The following is an 18,589-nucleotide window of genomic DNA, read 5'->3' on the forward strand; positions in this document are numbered from 1 at the left end:
ACTTTCTCACTTGCCTCAGTAACAATTGGAACACATATATTTCAACAATATTTTGGCCAAACACACTTGCTATAGTAATAATTATTTCAGAGGGGAAATTACCTAAGACATCAATCTATAATTATCATTAATGTATCATTGGAATACCATATTATCATTAGAAATGTAAGTTGATGGAAATAATTGGTTAACAGAAATTCTCTCAATGAACATATTGTGGCTTCATATTGCATGAATGAATATTTGATAAGCCCTTTGAGTTTACGTTCTTGCTTGAGTGAAATGATGGCCATTCTGAGTAGGAGAATCAGTCCAATGAACTGGACACATTTTTTTTCTTAGTTGGGGATGCACGTTTGGGGCTTGAGCTTAACTGATTTTCTTGAAACAATAAACAATATTCTCTTAATTCTTCCTTTTCCCAGTGTGTCAGACAGCTTTTTCTTCTGAACACAGATTAAAAAGCTGATTTTAAAATAATCTGTCTGAAACCTTATTTAGGTGTTCACGTGCTTCATTCAAGCCCTGAGTGCACAAAACTTCCTGTGCTTTAACCTTCAGTTATGCTTGCTCTGTCATTCCCCAGAGACTGAATAATAGAATCTAAATTATTGAATCAGAAATAAAATGAATCACCTAGACTAGACTGAACTCTTGCGAAACAAATCAACTTTTTGAAGGACTATGAATATGAAAAAAATCTCGTTTTATGGAAAGGAAAATTTTCACTAAAATATACATACAGATACACATACCTATCTATATCTATACAGACTAGCTTAATGGAGTTCAGATAATATACCTAAACTTTCCTATACCAAGTTAATGATTTTGAACTCATAGTTTTCTAGTTGACTATGAGCTTAAAACAGTATTTTTGTATAAATTACGTTTGCTGCTAGACCAGGATTGTATTGAATTATATCCCTAATAAACATTTTAGCTTTATTTCTCTCATTAATACAAGAAATATTTCCTTATTTATAATTCTCTTGTTCCATATAGAATTAAATCTATATATTTCTGTTGGCTGTTCACATGACCTGTGATGAAAATGTAAAAATATGTGGCTGTATCCATAGAAACAGGTGGTAAGCTTACATCAATATTTTATCATACTGACAACCAGCAATTTCAGTGATTACATTTTCTGTATCAAACTTGTTCAAGAGTACACATAAGGATTATGAAGGGATTTAATCTGTTTTCTTTACTTATTAATGAAAATAGGAAAATGTTGAAGGAAAAAGATTTACCTACAAGTATTTATAGAGTGTTTTCAGGTATGAGAATTTATGGTACCTTTCAGGTTGTGGTCTTTAGTGCAAACTAAATTAGGATAGAATAGTGTACAAAGCTCCTTTTCTCAGAGTTTGACCACCTGCAGTGAAATTAACCTTATTTGTTAATTAAAATCAGAATGTTTTAGACGGAACCTATTGATATATATTTAAATAAACCTAGCTGATTTCTTTAATGCATGCAAAGGTTTAAGAATTAGTGCCCTGTGGGTAATTCATGTTTTTTTTTTAATAATAATTTATTTATTTTAATTGGAAGCTAATTATTTACAATATGGTATTGGTTTTGCCATACATCGACATGAATCAGCCACCGGTGTACTCGTTTTCCCCATCCTGAACCCCTCTCCCACCTCGCTCCCTGTACCATCCCTCTGGGTCATCCCCGTGCACCAGCCCCGAGCACCCTGTATCATGCATCAAACCTGGACTGGCAATCCATTTCACATATGATATTATACATGTTTCAGTGCCATTCTCCCAAATCATCCCACCCTCACCCTCTCCCACAGAGTCCAAAAGACTGTTCTATACGTCTGTGTCTCTTTGCCTGTCTCGTATACAGGGTTATTGTTACCATCTTTCTAAATTCCATATATATGCATTAGTATACTGTATTGATGTTTTTCTTTCTGGCTTACTTCACTTTGTATAATAGGCTCCAGTTTCATCACCTCATTAGAACTGATTCAAATGTATTCTTTTTAATGGCTGAGTAATACTCCATTGTGTATATGTACCACAGCTTTCTTATCCATTCATCTGCTGATGAACATCTAGGGTTGCTTCCATGTCCTGGTTATTGTAAACAGTGATGTGATGAACATTGGGGTACATGTGTCTCTTTCAATTCTGGTTTCCTCGGTGTGTATGCCCAGCAGTGGGATTGCAGGGTTGTATGGCAGTTCTATTTGCAATTTTCAAAGGAGTCTCCACACTGTTCTCCCTACTGGCTGTACTAGTTTGCATTCCCACCAACAGTGTAAGAGGGTTCCCTTTTCTCCACACCCTCTCCAGCATTTATTGCTTGTAGACTTTTGGATCGCAGCCATTCTGACTGGTGTGAAGTGGTACCTCATTGTGGTTTTGATTTGCATTTCTCTGATAATGAGTGATGTTGAGCATCTTTTCATGTGTTTGTTAGCCATCCATATGTCTTCTTTGGAGAAATGTCTATTTAGTTCTTTGGCCCATTTTTTTGATTGTGTCATTTATTTTTCTTGAATTGAGCTGCAGGAGTTGCTTGTATATTTTTGAGATTAATTCTTTGTCAGTTGATTCATTTGCTACTATTTTCTCCCATTCTGAAGGCTGTCTTTTCACCTTGCTTATAGTTTCCTTTGTTGTCCAGAAGCTTTTAAGTTTAATTAGGTCCCATTTGTTTATTTTTGCTTTTATTTCCAATATTCTGGGAGGTGGGTCATAGAGGATCCTGCTGTGATGTATGTTGGAGTGTGTTTTGCCTATGTTCTCCTCTAGGAGTTTTATAGTTTCTGGTCTTATGTTTAGAACTATTTTGAGTTTATTTTTGTGTATGGTCTTAGAAAGTGTTTTAGTTTCATTGTTTTACAAGTGGTTGACAGGTTTTCCCAGCACCGCTTCGTAAAGAGATTGTCTTTTCTCCATTGTATATTCTTGCCTCCTTCGTCAAAGATAAGGTGTCCATAGGTGCGTGGATTTATCTCTTGGCTTTCTGTTTTGTTCCATTGATCTATATTTCTGTCTTTGTGCCAGTACCATACTGTCTTGATGACTATGGCTTTGTAGTAGAGCCTGAAGTCAGGCTGGTTGATTTCTCCAGTTCCATTCTTTTTTCTCAATAGTGGGAGATTTTAATACCCCACTCACACCTATGGATAGATCAACTAAACAGAAAATTAATGAGGAAACACAAACTTTAAATGATACAATAGTCCAGTTAGATCTAATTGATATCTATAGGACATTTCACTACAATACAGTAAATTTCACCTTTTTCTCAAGTGCACACGGAACCTTCTCTAGGATAGGTCACACCCTGGGCCATAAATCTAGCCTTGGTAAATTCAAAAAAAATGAAATCATTCCAAGCATCTTTTCTGACCATAATGCAGTAAGATTAGATCTCAATTACTGGAGAAAAACTATTAAAAATTCCAACATATGGAGGCTGAACAACACGCTGCTGAATAACCAAAAAATCACAGAAGAAATCAAAAAAGAAATCAAAATATCCGTAGAAATGAATGAAAATGAAAACACAACAACCCAAAACCTGTGGGACACTGTAAAAGCAGTGCTAAGGGGAAGGTTCATAGCCATACAGGCATAGCTCAAGAAACAAGAAAAAGGTCAAAAATTTAACCTAACTCTACACCTAAAGCAACTAGAAAAGGAAGAAATGAAGAACCCCAGGGTTAGTAGAAGGAAAGAAATCGTAAAAATTAGGGCAGAAATAAATGTAAAAGAAATGAAAGAGACCATAGCAAAAATCAACAAAGCCAAAAGCTGGTTCTTTGAGAGGATAAATAAAATTGACAAACCATTAGCCAGACTCATCAAAAACAAAGGGAGAAAAATCAAATCAATAAAATTAGAAATGAAAATGGAGAGATCACAACAGACAACACAGAAATACAAAGAATCATAAGAGACTACTATCAGCAATTATATGCCAATAAAATGGACAACGTGGAAAAAATGGACAAATTCTTAGAAAAGTACAACTTTCCAAAACTCGACCAGGAAGAAATAGAAAATCTTAACAGACCCATCACAAGCACAGAAATTGAAACTGTATTCAGAAATCTTCCAGCAAACAAAAGCCCAGGTCCAGATGGCTTCACAGCTGAATTCTACCAAAAATTTAGAGAAGAGCTAACACCTATCCTGCTCAAACTCTTCCAGAAAATTGCAGAGGAAGGTAAACTTCCAAACTCATTCTATGAGGCCATCATCACCCTAATACCAAAACCTGACAAAGATGCCACAAAAAAAGAAAACTACAGGCCAATATCACTGATGAACATAAATGCAAAAATCCTTAACAAAATTCTAGCAATCAGAATCCAACAACACATTAAAAAGATCATACATCATGAACAAGTGGGCTTTATCCCAGGGATGCAAAGATTCTTCAATATCCACAAATCAATCAATGTAATACACCACATTAACAAATTGAAAAATAAAAGCCATATGATTGTCTCAATAGATGCAGAGAAAGCCTTTGACAAAATCCAACATCCATTTATGATAAAAAGCACTCCAGAAAGCAGGAATAGAAGGAACATACCTCAACATAATAAAAGCTATATATGACAAACCCACAGCAAACATTATCCTCAATGGTGAAAAATTGAAAGCATTTCCCCTAAAGTCAGGAACAAGACAAGGGTGCCCACTCTCACCACTCCTATTCAACATAGTTTTGGAAGTTTTGGCCACAGCAATCAGAGCAAAAAAAGAAATAAAAGGAATCCAAATTAGAAAAGAAGTAAAACTCTCACTGTTTGCAGATGACATGATCCTCTACATAGAAAACCCTAAAGACTCCACCAGAAAATTACTAGAGCTAATTAATGAATATAGTAAAGTTGCAGGATATAAAATCAACATACAGAAATCTCTTGCATTCCTATACACTAATAATGAGAAAATAGAAAGAGAAATTAAGGAAATAATTCCATTCACCATTGCAACGAAAAGAATAAAATACTTAGGAATATATCTACCTAAAGAAACTAAAGACCTATATATAGAAAACTATAGAAAACTATAAAACACTGATGAAAGAAATCAAAGAGGACACCAATAGATGGAGAAATATACCGTATTCATGTATCGGAAGAATCAATATAGTGAAAATGAGTATACTACCCAAAGCAATCTATAGATTCAATGCAACCCCTATCAAGCTACCAACGGTATTTTTCACAGAGCTAGAATATATAATTTCACAATTTGTATGGAAATACAAAAAACCCCGAATAGCCAAAGCAATCTTGAGAAAGAAGAATGGAACTAATTCATGTCTATAACTCTGAAAATACAGTAAGATTACAGGTAGACAAAGCATGGCACAAGAGATTTAAGACTCTTCAGTGACTCCAAGGATACTTTTATCAAATGAAACAGGTTTATTGAAGTAATAGTATCATATAAGAAAAATAATCCAGAAAATAAAGTAGGAGCAAGAATTAAAGAAGCAAACAAGTAGGCACAATGTGGTGTTTCTTTGCTGATTTCTACTCACATAAAAAGGTGTGTTTTTCTAGGGTGTATTCTCAAATCTCCTTAGGAAGATCAAGCTTCCTAGGATAGAAATCTAAATTCAGTTGCAGAGAAACATTTTAGGCTGCTGATCTACGTAGCCCAAAGACCTTAGTTGCTATATTATCTTCTTGACCCAGGGATGGAACCAGGGTCTTTCGCATTGCAGGCAGATTCTTTACCATTGGAAGCCCCGATATTACTACATAATGACCTCTTTCAAAGTAAAGTTTATTTAATCTGCAATGTCTAAAGGAAAGAAAAACACATTAATGCTGTCAGAGACTATTTATTTCTCAGAGATTAAAGTTTAGAAAAATTCTCAGAGGATAAAAATTACTCATATTTCCCATTTTAAAATGCTTTTTAGCCCCATAGTGAAAGTGAAAGTGAAGTCACTCAGTCGTGTCCAACTCTTTGCGACCCCATGGACTGTAACCTACCAGGCTCTTCTGTCCATGGGATTTTCCAGGCAAGAGTACTGGAGTGGGTTGCCATTTCCTTATCCATGGGATCTTCCCAACCCAGCGATCGAACCCGGGTCTCCCACATTGCAGGCAGACACTTTACCATCTGAACCACCAGGGAAGCCATAGCTTTTTAGCCCCATAGCTGTACTTTTAAAAGGTAGAGTTACTGGGAGTAACTAGAATGTAGAAGATTTGAACAGGGCAACCAAAGGGAGAAGTGTGTCTGATTTTCATATTGCAAATGCTTGCTTTGTTGAATAGTTTAAAATTTTATTGTTGTTGTCCAATACTGAATGGAAGTATTTTGTAGACAGTCTTAGAACTATGCTTTTGTATACAGGAGTATTAAAGCTTGATGGTAAAGAAGTGTTTGGTGATCATGAGTATATTGTGTAGTGTCTGTTGTCTCAGTTTGCCCATTTTTGAATGGAGATGATAATAATAGTGCTTACTGTATAGATTCTTGTGAAGATATGAGATAATAAATGGAAATAACTTGGAACAGGGCTTAGCAATGACTAATCATCAATAACTATTTATTTATCTACAAGAATATTTAAATGTTTGTTAGAGAAGACTCTTGAGAGTCCCTTGAACTGCAAGGAGACCCAACCAGTCCATCCTAAAGGAAATCAGTCATGAACATTCATTGGAAGGACTGATGCTGAAGCTGAAACTCCAATACTTTGGCCACCTGATGCAAAGAACTGACTCATTGGAAAAGACTGTGATGCTGGGAAAGACTGAAGGCAGGAGGAGAAGGGGACAGCAGAGGATGAGATGACTGGATGGCATCACCGATTCAATGGACATGAGTTTGAGTAAACTCCAGGAGTTGTTGATGGACAGGGAGGCCTGACATGCTGCAGTCCATGGGGTTGCAAAGAGTCAGACATGACTGAGCAACTGAACTGAACATCTAGAAAGTTCCTGCTTTGAGATATTTATATAGATTCTGCTCATAGCAGTTTAAACCGTTTTCTTAAAAAGAAAAACCAAAACCAAGTAGCATAACTTAAAAAAAAAAAAAAACATATTCATGATACTGGTGAAACAACAAAAACATCAAAAACAAAATTTCTGTGGCTTAGCAGAATCAAACATTATTTCTCACTTATAAATCTGTCAAATGCAATGTTTATAGTTGGTGGACTCCCTCTGATAATTTACTACCATTTTCTTAAAAACTTTGGCCCCAGAAGTTCATACATCTCTGTTGCTCATTGTTTGTGAATTCTACTTATGTGATTATACCTCAGCACAAAGGAAGTGAATCATATAGTCAGTATTTAGATCTTGCTTCCCACTGACAGGGAAGCTCCAATTTTTGATGGACAGCTAGCCACTTTTCACACAGTCTCCACTTACATTACAAAATGTTTGAATCAGTAGCTTTACATTTCAAGAGGCAAGGTGATTCATGATTATGGCACTTTAGATATGTCTGAAAAAAAAAAAAAAACTTCTTTAGGGAATCTTTTGTATTTGACCCAACATCTGAGTCTTTTGAGAACAATTTGTGAATAATTGATCCTTCCTTGAAAGCAGGCTAGATGAATAGTGAAGAAAATATATGAATACATCTATTGAACTTAGATGGGGAAGCAGAAAGATCAAGGAAAACAAAGAAAAGGCTTTGGTTTCGTTTCTCATTGTGGCTGATACAGAATATTTCTCCATATTTGTAATACATATTTGTGATAAATCTCCAAATTTATCTCCAAATTTGGATATCCCTCCAAATTTGTCCATCTTATGATCAGTGCTTTTTATACAACTCACATCTGGAGAGAGAATAGTCTGTCGTTTTGCTGTAGGTGTATTAATTGACAATCTCTTCTGGCATGCTAAGATTCTGAACAGCATTCATCTTTATCTTTGAGTATTCTAGAAATCCATAGAATGATTCAAACTTAGCCCTATAAAAGCAGATTTATTTTTAGGACTTATTCTTAAAGCTGACTCATTTGACATTGACTTGACTTCTAAACAAATAACTTTTCCTAGTTTGTTCTGGTGAATTCCACCCATCCAATCTCTATCTAGCTCACCATGATCTACAAAGCTTCCCCTCGACCCCCAGCTCTCTGTCTAGCTCCTTTATGTGTACTACATGCACAGTCATTTATTAAAGTCCTTTTCCTGGAGAAGAGGTCATCACCATACACTCAAAGGAATCTGGACATGCTCAAATCTTTCTCACCTGAAGATACTCCCTCCCTTCACTTCACAACAGCACATTACTGAGCTGTTGTCTATCTGATCTTTACTATATTCATCCCTTGCATTTGCTTGGCCAATTGACTGTCTAATGCTATCTCTGGCAGCACAATATAGCCCAACACATACTAAGTGGCACATAATCATACATTCTAGTTATAGCTTAGAAAGATATCAATGGCTATAAAAAGTTATTGTGTAATTTTCAGCTTTCTCTTCAATAGAATCAGAATGATAGTGTCTACCAAATGTAGCTTTTGACAGATAAAGGTGGAATGAATGTAAGGTGGTTAGCCCAGTGCTTTGAACTAGTTCTTATTTTAAAATTATTATTATTGTAGTTATAAACTTTATTGTAGTAACTTTGATTTCTTGAGTGTTTATTTGTCCCATCTGCTGTACCTCTTCTCTTCTCCACATATTTCATGCACACAGCTTCAACCCTCCCAATGGTTTTTCGGCTCCCAAATCTATACCAGTAATCCTACCAGTCCTCATGAACTTTAGGTCTGTGTTTCCATCTGCCTTGATGTATTCAGTGCATTTCTTCAGTGAGATTTTCTATTTCTATACTCCACACCACATTCCTTTCTCATTTCATTCTTACTACAATGCAATGTTATGTGCTGTTACCATTCTCATCTTATAGATTAGGAAACATGGAAACCTGTAAAGTTGAACCCACTGAAATATCCACTCGAGGAATCTGGGCTTGCTCTTCATCCTTTATGCCTAGTAATTTTACCTCTTTCCCATATTCATCCCATCTTCTTCATACTTTGTTGTTTGTGATCACAGATGGCATCTAGGATTTTTTTCAAAGGTGGATTTCTGTCTTAGGTCTGATTTATTGGTGATTTTTTGAGAGGAAAGAGGGGTATATATTTTTGTATTATACCATGATGAATCTGGAAGCCCCACAGCTGTACTTTTAAAAAATAGTTACTGGGAGTAACTAGACTGTAGAAGGTTTGAACAGGTAAGCCAGAGGTAGAAGTGAGTCAAGATTAAAGAGGAGGCATGTTTCAAAGTAGATGGAATGTGTTGTGTACAATAGAAAAATATAGTGAGGAGGTAGACAAAGTGTGGCCCTTGGTGTCCACTGCACTAGGTTAAAACTCTAGCTATTATGGTCATTGATGATGTGGAGTAAGTTATTTTATCTCAGAGACTTTGTTCTATGAAGGGTGCTTTTCTTTCCTTCTATAGTCAGCTCCAAAATTACATATACTTTAAATACCTTAGCTGTGGCCATTTAACTATATTATGGGTAAAGTCATCTGCACCTGTACATAATTAAGATTCTTGCTGAAAGTTATTTAGCTGCTGATAGAGGTTGCTTAGTAGAGTCATTGTTCTAAAATGTTCTTCAGACCACCTGCTGGATGTTACCAGTTGAATGGAATGGTGCTTTGAATTTTGATACATTATGTACAATTTATACACTTATACCATGATTAGTTACATTAGTTACATTCATTTAGCAAATGCCCTTGTGAAAGTGAGAAAATATGGGCAATTGCTCAGTGCATTTCATACTTTGTAAGAGCATTCATTGATAATGCTGATGAATAATTAATCAAATAATTGTTCTGTTCAGTGTTCTCTATTTTGGAAGTAAGTTGAGTTCCTTTATATATGGTGATAGACATTGAAAATCCTATTTCAATCCTGCAATACAGATGTGAACTGTTGTTGTTCTACAGCTTAAGTGCAGAGATTGCTTGTGCAGAACTTCTGGCCCCCTAAAAATCACCTGTTCTCTCTTTTGCAGGAGGACTGACTTGTTACATTTTCATTGATACTTTGTATATTTCTTATTGTGTGTGCATCTCTATTGGATCCAGTTGAATTTACTAATTTTGAATGTATAATTTTTTATAGTTGTGTCTCAAATATATATACTTAACACCTTTGTCTTAAAATGTTATAATCCATTAAAATGGTACAAAATTCAATAATATTTGAAATTAGTAATATTTTTATTTTGTCTAAAATCAGCACACTCACAGGCTTTTACTTTGGTAAGCCTTTTCAGATTCAAGCTTTGGAATTTATTTCATTTTAAATTTCCACAGATTGCTTAGGCATGTTCAGTGAACCTGTACAGGACAGGAGATTTGGGTGGGATAACATCTGTAACACAAATCTGGATCTATCCAAGTGAAACAATTTAAACTTATTAAATTACTTCAGCGTTCAAGGAGCCCTGATTAAGAGCTCCTCCAGTCCAGGAATTGAATAATTTCACTGCCACTTCAGGCCATTCGATGTTTTACATTATCTCTAGTGGTGTCCTTTTAGGTTAAACATAATCCTGTTAAGCAATGCTGCTGGCTTTTTGGGCTACATATACCAAGTTGAGTTATGTTCTGCTGTTATTTGGGGCTGTGTTTCTTAATTCTTCATCTTGGATGACTGGCATACTCTGGCAATAAGCTTATATACAGTAGCTGGATGGATTCTTCATTGGTAAGACTGATTAAATTGTTGTAAAATATTTATGACCCAGATGTCTTCAGGCCACATCATTCTTAAACCTAAATTTCTTTGGTTAAATTCCAGTCTGTTGAAAATATGCCTATGCCCCCATCTTTCCTAGCCAATACCAGGTTTTTGAAGACTCTTACATACACTGACAAATGAGTTCTGATTTTCATTCTCCACAGCAGTTGGCTTATGATGAATGTAAACTCTATTTTGCTAACTTGTAGTGTTACCATTAATAACGTTAGATAAGATGGGAATCTTCTCATATCATTGCTACCATTTCTGGCAGGTTAATTCTTTAGTAGAAATAAGGATCTGTGGAAACTTTTAATCAAAGATGCTCTCAACTTGGCAAAATTACCACAATTATAACACAGTGCCAGGCACTAAACTAATAGTTTGCATATACTAACTCACTCCTTGAGAAAAAGTCTATGATGAAGGGATTATAATTATTCCTGTTTTGCAGATGGAAAGACTCAAGGCATAGACCAGTTAAAGTAGTTTACACAAGTTTACATGGAGTCAGATGGATTCAGTTTATACTCTGGTCAGCTACTTGCTAATCTGTGCCCTAGAGATTTGTTTTGTAATCCCTTTCAACAAAAGATGTCCTCATCTATAAAATGCAGTTACTGAGAGAATTTGTCTTCTTTAGTTGTGAAGATTGAGTGCGATAATTCATGTTAAATGCGTAGCAATTGGCAGCTACACAAATGTTGGCTGCTATTATTTTTTCTAATAAAATGGATTTAAATTGAATTTGAGAAAAATCTGTTCTCTCAAGTCATTCTATTAGCTGAGTTTTCTTCAAAGTCACAGAAGTAAATCAGAAGGATCTTCCTATTATTGAATTTTAAAAAATGGGTTAATATTTCTCACTTTGAGAAGTGAAGTCAAGGTTGAAAGCTCAGAACAAGTTAACACAATACTTATCATCCATCTCAACTCTGAGGGTAGAGACTTTTGCAGCCAGAGGACAGTTAAGTTGTTGTATCCAACATTTGTTGAATGCTTCTTATGGGCCTGGATCCATGGTAAATGCCTGAAGGTATTATTTGTTTGAATCCTTTTGACAATTGTACATAATAGGTATTATTATCCATATTCTCCATATTCTTTAAAGAAGAGAAATGGAGACATATGGGAATTCAGCAATTTGTCCTAAAGTTGCATGGTTGTTAAATGATGGAGTCAGGCCCTCTGACTTTAGACGCTAATCTGTTTACCACAGATACTTTCCACATTCTATGTTGCTAGGCATTGGAAAAATGTTCCATTGGCTAGAATTAATTCTGTGTCCTGACTGTTGGGACTCCTGGAAGAATTATATAACTGCTCTTAGAATTAGTATGGGCCATGAGACCAATCTTACAAGTTGTCTGTGCAAAGAAAGCAAGACAGAACTGATGCATTTCTATTGACCACAAATCTTGGGAATTTAATTGTGTCCAAGGGAGTGGGTTTGATTCCCAGGTCAGCAAGATCTCCTGAAATAGGAAATGACAACTCGCTCCAGTATTCTTGCCTGGAAAATTCCATGGATGGAGGAGCCTGGCCGGCTATAGTCCATGAGGTCGCCAAGAGTAAAATATGACAGAGTGACTGAGTGTGCACACACACACAAGGGAAAGAAAGTGGAGAATATTTTCTTGGTTTCAGATTTACTAAGTGTCTGGAGAATTCAGACACTGTCCATTTGCCACATGTAAGGTAAAAATTACCTCTTCTCTCAGGGGCATTTGAGACATTTATGTAATTGTAACAATGCAGGCCTCTAGTCCACTAGGTCTTATTGAAGGTCTTTCTTTCCTAAATAGCATTTTAAGAACCTTTTGTTCTCACTGCCTCTTTGAACTTTGTATTATTGATACCCCAAAGTAGCCAGCAGATGTGGACTCTGTCTAGTGACCAGCTAGCCTGTGAAGTCTGCCTTTGTCATGTTATAATCCAAACTAGACAGCACATTAAAAAGCAGAGACATTACTTTGCCAACAAAGGTCCATCTCGTCTAGGCTATGGTTTTCCCAGTAATCATGTATGGATGTAAGAGTTGGACTATAAAGAAAGCTGAGTGCTGAAGAATTGATGCTTTTGAACTGTGGTGTTGGAGAAGACTTTTGAGAGTCCCTTGGACTGCAAGGAGGTCCAACCAGTCCATCCTAAAGATCAGTCCTGGGTGTTCATTGGAAGGACTGATGTTGAAGCTGAAACTCCAGTACTTTGGCCACCTGATGTGAAGAACTGACTCATTTGTAAAAACCCTGATGCTGGGAAAGATTGAAGGTGGGAGGAGAAGGGGACAACAGAGGATGAGATGGTTGGATGGCATCACCGACTCAATGGACATGAGTTTATATAAACTCTGGGAGTTGGTGATGGACAGGAAAGCCTGGCGTTCTGCAGTCCATGGGGTCACAAAGAGTCGGACATGGCTGAGCAACTGCACTGAACTGAATCACTATTATCACTGCCTCTTGCTATATAATTGTTTGTGTATGTAAACTTCTTTCCTTAAAAAAGGCTTTTCCTGCATCGCTCTATTTTACCTTTCAATTGGTGAATCATCTTCCATAGATTTCTGAGCCAAAGCTACTGTTGATGTTTTCGTAAACTTCACACCAAGACCTGAGTAAGAACTGTAAGTTTGCTTTTTACCTTCATGATCATCTCACCTCAGCTTTTGAATTTTTGATTGCAGGCATTTCTTTCTCCTATATGTCTATCCAATGCAATACACCTCTAGTGTTTCATTTCCTTGTTTTCCTCCTTTATAAAAAAGGATTGACTATATTTCTCTTTTTCTTCTGGACTCAAGGTCTTATTTTTCCTCTCCTATATGTATAATATGTCTTATGAGATCTCAATATTTTCCTTCAGGAAGTCATTCTCCATCTCAATTAACTTGTATCCCATTAATTGCTTTCAATCTATTTAGGTCTAGTAGTGAAACAGAAGCGTACTTAAAAAACTAATTAGGTTCCTTTAGGACCTTTTGGACCTAATGAGGATTTTCTCTATATTCCTCTTAAATTCTCCCTACTAAAATTAAGGCATAAAGAACATACATCGAGATGAGTAGATCTTACATGTGCATATTGGTGAGTTGTAACAAATGACTAAATCATGAATACTGCATCAAGATATAGAATATCTCCACTATCTCAGAAAGTCCCCTTGTGTTTACTTCCCAAACGAGTCCTATAACCATGGATGAGAAAAGTAATGATTTCTGTATCAGACTAATTTTGTCTATTTTTGAACTTCATAAATATGGAATCATACAGTTTATACTCATTTATTTCTAGTTTCTTTTGCTCAGTGTAACGTTTTAAGATTATGTCATTTCATGTGTCAGTAGTTCTCTTTTTTACATTTTTATTTTGAAAAACAATTATTAACAAATGTACCATTTTATTTTATTTATACCTATTTCCCACACATACCCCTACTGTATTATTTAATTATATTAATTTTTCAATTGAAAAAATATTTAATGGAGGTAACAATTTACTATGTTGTGAGTTTCATGTATATAGTATTATATTTCTTCTTCTGTATATTCTGCAGTGTGCTCACCACTAAAAATTTATTTTCCATTTCTCATCTTACAGTTGATTTCCTTTACCCATTTTGCTCTCCTCCACTTGTCTTCATTCCTCCCCCTGTGGTAACCACTATTGTGTTCTCATTCTCTACATTTTTGTTTTTTGTTTATTTTCCTTATTTTTTGGAATGCATTTTATATTTTTACTTTTTAAATTTTTTACCACTGGGTAATTTAAATCTTCCCTTTTTTCCCTTTAAATAATTTCTATTGGACTATAGTTGACTTACAATGTTATGTTAGTTTCTACTATGCAGCAAAGTGAATCATTTATACATATATCCACTCTTTTTAGATTATTTTCCCAGATAGTTCATTACAGAATATTGAGTAGAGTTCCCTATGCTATACAATAGGTCCTTATTTATTAATTTTTAAAAATATTCCACAAATGAGTGAAATTATGCAATTTTGTCTTTATCTGACTTGTTTCACTTGCATAATAGAAGACTTTTGGGACACGTGTTTTCATTTGTCTTTTTTTTTTTAATATTTAATTGAGGGATAAGTGCTTTGCAATATTGGTTTCATTTCTGCCATACATCTACATGAATTAGCCATAGATGTATGTATGTCCAGTCACTCTTGAACCTCCCTCCCACCTCCCACCCTGTTCTATCCCTCTAGGTTGTTACAGAGCCCCTGAGTCATACAGGAAATTACCATTGGCTATCTATTTTACATATGGTAGTGTATATGCTTCCATGCTACTCTCTCTCTCTATTCATTTCACCCTCTCCTTCCTCCACCCTCCCCAGCCTGTGTCCATTAAGTCTCCATCGTTGCTCTGCAAACAGATTCTTCAGTACCATCTTTCTAGATTCCTCCTATATGAGTTAATATACCATACTTGTTTAACGTTTTCTGACTTACTTAACTCTGTATAATAGGCTTGAGATTCGTCCACATCATTACAACTGACTCAAATGTGGTCCTTTTCATGACTGAGTACTATTCCATTGTATATATGTACCACAGCTTCTTTGTCCATTCATCTCATGATGGACATCTAGGTTACTTCCATGTCCCAGCTATTGTGAATAGTGCTGCAGTGAACATTTGGGTACATGTATCTTTGACTTTTAGTTTCAAAATTGAAGTGATATTGAAGTGGTATTGCTGGGTCACTTGGTAGTTTTATTCCTAGTTTGTTAAGGAATCTCCATACCATCTTCCATAGTGGCTGTGTCAGTTTACATCCACACCATCTGTGCAAGAGGGTTTACTTTTCTCCTCCCTCTCCAGCATTTGTTGTTTGTAGATTTTTTGATGATGGCCATTCTGACTGGTGTAAGGTGATATCTTGTAGTTTTGATTTTCAAGAGAAGACTGTACACATGAACATCACCAGATGGTCAACACCGAAATCAGATTGATTATATTCTTTGCAGGCAAAGATGGAGAAGCTCTATACAGTCAACAAAAACAAGACCAGGAGCTGACTGTGGCTCAGATCATGAACTCCTTATTGCAAAATTCAGACTTAAATTGAAGAAAGTAGGGAAAACCACTAGACCATTCAGGTATGACCTAAATCAAATCCCTTATGATTATACATTGGAAGTGAGAAATAGATTTAAGGGACTAGATCTGATAGATAGAGTGACTGATGAAATATGGACTGAGGTTTGTGACATTGTATAGGAGACAGGGATCAAGACCATCCCCATGGAAAGGAAATGCAAAAAAGCAAAATGGCTGTCTGGGGAGGCCTTACAAATACCTGTAAAAAGAAGAGAAGTGAAAAGCAAAGGAGAAAAGGAAAGATATAAGCATCTGAATGCAGAGTTCCAAAGAATAGCAAGAAGAAATAAAAAAGCCTTCCTCAGCGATCAATGCAAAGAAATAGAGGAAAAACAACAGAATGGGAAAGACTAGAGATCTCTTCAAGAAAATTAGAGATACCAAGGGAAGATTTCATGCAAAGATGGGCTCGATAAAGGACAGAAATGGTATGGACCTAACAGAAGCAGAAGATATTAAGAAGAGGTGGCAAGAATACACAGAAGAACTGTACAAAAAAGAGCTTCATGACCCAGATAATCACGATGGTGTGATCACTGACCTAGAGCCAGACATCCTGGAATGTGAAGTCAAGTGGGCCTTAGAAAGCATCACTACAAACAAAGCTAGTGGAGGTGATGGCATTCCAGTTGAGCTATTTCAAATCCTGAAAGATGATGCTGTGAAAGTGCTGCACTCAATATGCCAATACATTTGGAAAACTCAGCAGTGGCCTCAGGACTGGAAAAGGTCAATGGAAAGGACTGGAAAGGCAATGCCAAAGAATGCTCAAACTACCGCACAATTGCACTCATCTCACACGCTAGTAAAGTAATGCTCAAAATTCTCCAAGCCAGGCTTCAGCGATATGTGAACCATGAACTTCCAGTTGTTCAAGCTGGTTTTAGAAAAGGCAGAGGAACCGGAGACCAAATTGCCAACATCTGCTGGATCATCAAAAAGCAAGAGAGTTCCAGAAAAACATCTATTTGTGCTTTATTGACTATGCCAAAGCCTTTGACTGTGTGGATCACAATAAACTGTGGAAAATTCTGAAAGAGATGGGAATACCAGACCACCTGACCTGCCTCTTGAGAAATTTGTATGTAGGTCAGGAAGCAACAGTTCGAACTGGACATGGAACAACAGACTGGTTCCAAATAGGAAAAGGAGTAGATCAAGGCTGCATATTGTCACCCTGCTTATTTAACTTCTATGCAGAGTACATCATGAGAAACACTGGACTGGAAGAAGCACAAGCTGGAATCAAGATTGCCAGGAGAAATATCAATAACCTCAGATATGCAGATGCCACCACCCTTATGGCAGAAAGTGAAGAGAAACTAAAAAGCCTCTTGATGAAGGTGAAAGAGGAGAGTGAAAAAGTTGGCTTAAAACTCAACATTCAGAAAACGAAGATCATGGCATCTGGTCCCATCACTTCATGGGAAATAGATGGGGAAACAGTGGAAATAGTGTTAGACTTTATTTTTTGGGGCTCCAAAATCACTGCGGATGGTGACTGCAGCCATGAAATTAAAAGATGCTTACTCCTTGGAAGAAATGTTATGACCAACCTAGATAGCATATTGAAAAGCAGAGACATTACTTTGCCAACAAAGGTCCATCTAGTCAAGGCTATGGTTTTTCCTGTGGTCATGTATGGATGCGAGAGTTGGACTGTGAAGAAGGCTGAGCGCCGAAGAACTGATGCTTTTGAATTGTGGTGTTGGAGAAGACTCTTGAGAGTCCCTTGGACTGCAAGGAGATCCAACAAGTCCATTCTGAAGGAGATCAGCCCTGGGATTTCTTTGGAAGAAATGATGCTAAAGCTGAAACTCCAGTACTTCGGCCACCTCATGCGAAGTGTTGACTCATTGGAAAAGACTCTGATGCTGGGAGGGATTGGGGGCAGGAGGAGAAGGGGACGACAAAGGATGAGATGGCTGGATGGCATCACTGACTCGATGGACGTGAGTCTGAGTGAACTCCGGGAGTTGGTGATGGACAGGGAGGCCTGGCGTGCTGCGATTCATGGGGTCACAAAGAGTCGGACATGACTGAGCAACTGAACTGAATATGAATGATGTTGAGCTTCTTTTCATGTGTTTGTTAGCCATCTGTATGTCTTCTTTGGAGAAATGTCTGTTTAGATATTTTTCCCACTTTTTGATTGAGTTGTTTGTTTTTCTGGTATTGAGTTGTATGAGCTGCTTGTATATTTTGGAAATTAATTCTGTCAGTTGTTTCATTTGCTCTTATTTTCTCCCATTCTGAGGGTTGTCTTTTCACCTTGCTTATATTTTCCTTTGCTGTGCAAAAGCTTTTAAGTTTAACTTGGTCCCACTTGTTTATTTTTGCTTTTATTTCCATTATTCTAGGAGGCAAGTCACAGAAGATCTTGCTATGATTTATGTCATACAGTGTTCTGCCTATGTTTTCTTATAAGAGTTTTATAGTTTCTTTTCTTATATTTAGGTCTTTAATCCATTTTGAGTTTATCTTTGTGTGTGGTATTAGAAAGTGTTCTAATCTCATTCTCTTATATGTAGTTGTCCAGATCTTCACTTATTGAAGAGATTATCATTTCCCCATTGTATATTCTTACTTTCTTTGTTAAAGATAAGGTGCTCATTGATGTGTGTGTGGGTTTATTGCTGGGCTTTCTACTTGTTCCACTGGTCTATATTTATGTTTTTGTGACAGTCCTATACTTTCTGAATGACTGTAGCTTTGTAGTCTGAAAT

Source organism: Bos mutus, chromosome 5 (genome assembly GCF_027580195.1).
Source record: "Bos mutus isolate GX-2022 chromosome 5, NWIPB_WYAK_1.1, whole genome shotgun sequence".
Taxonomy (NCBI): Eukaryota; Metazoa; Chordata; class Mammalia; order Artiodactyla; family Bovidae; genus Bos; species Bos mutus.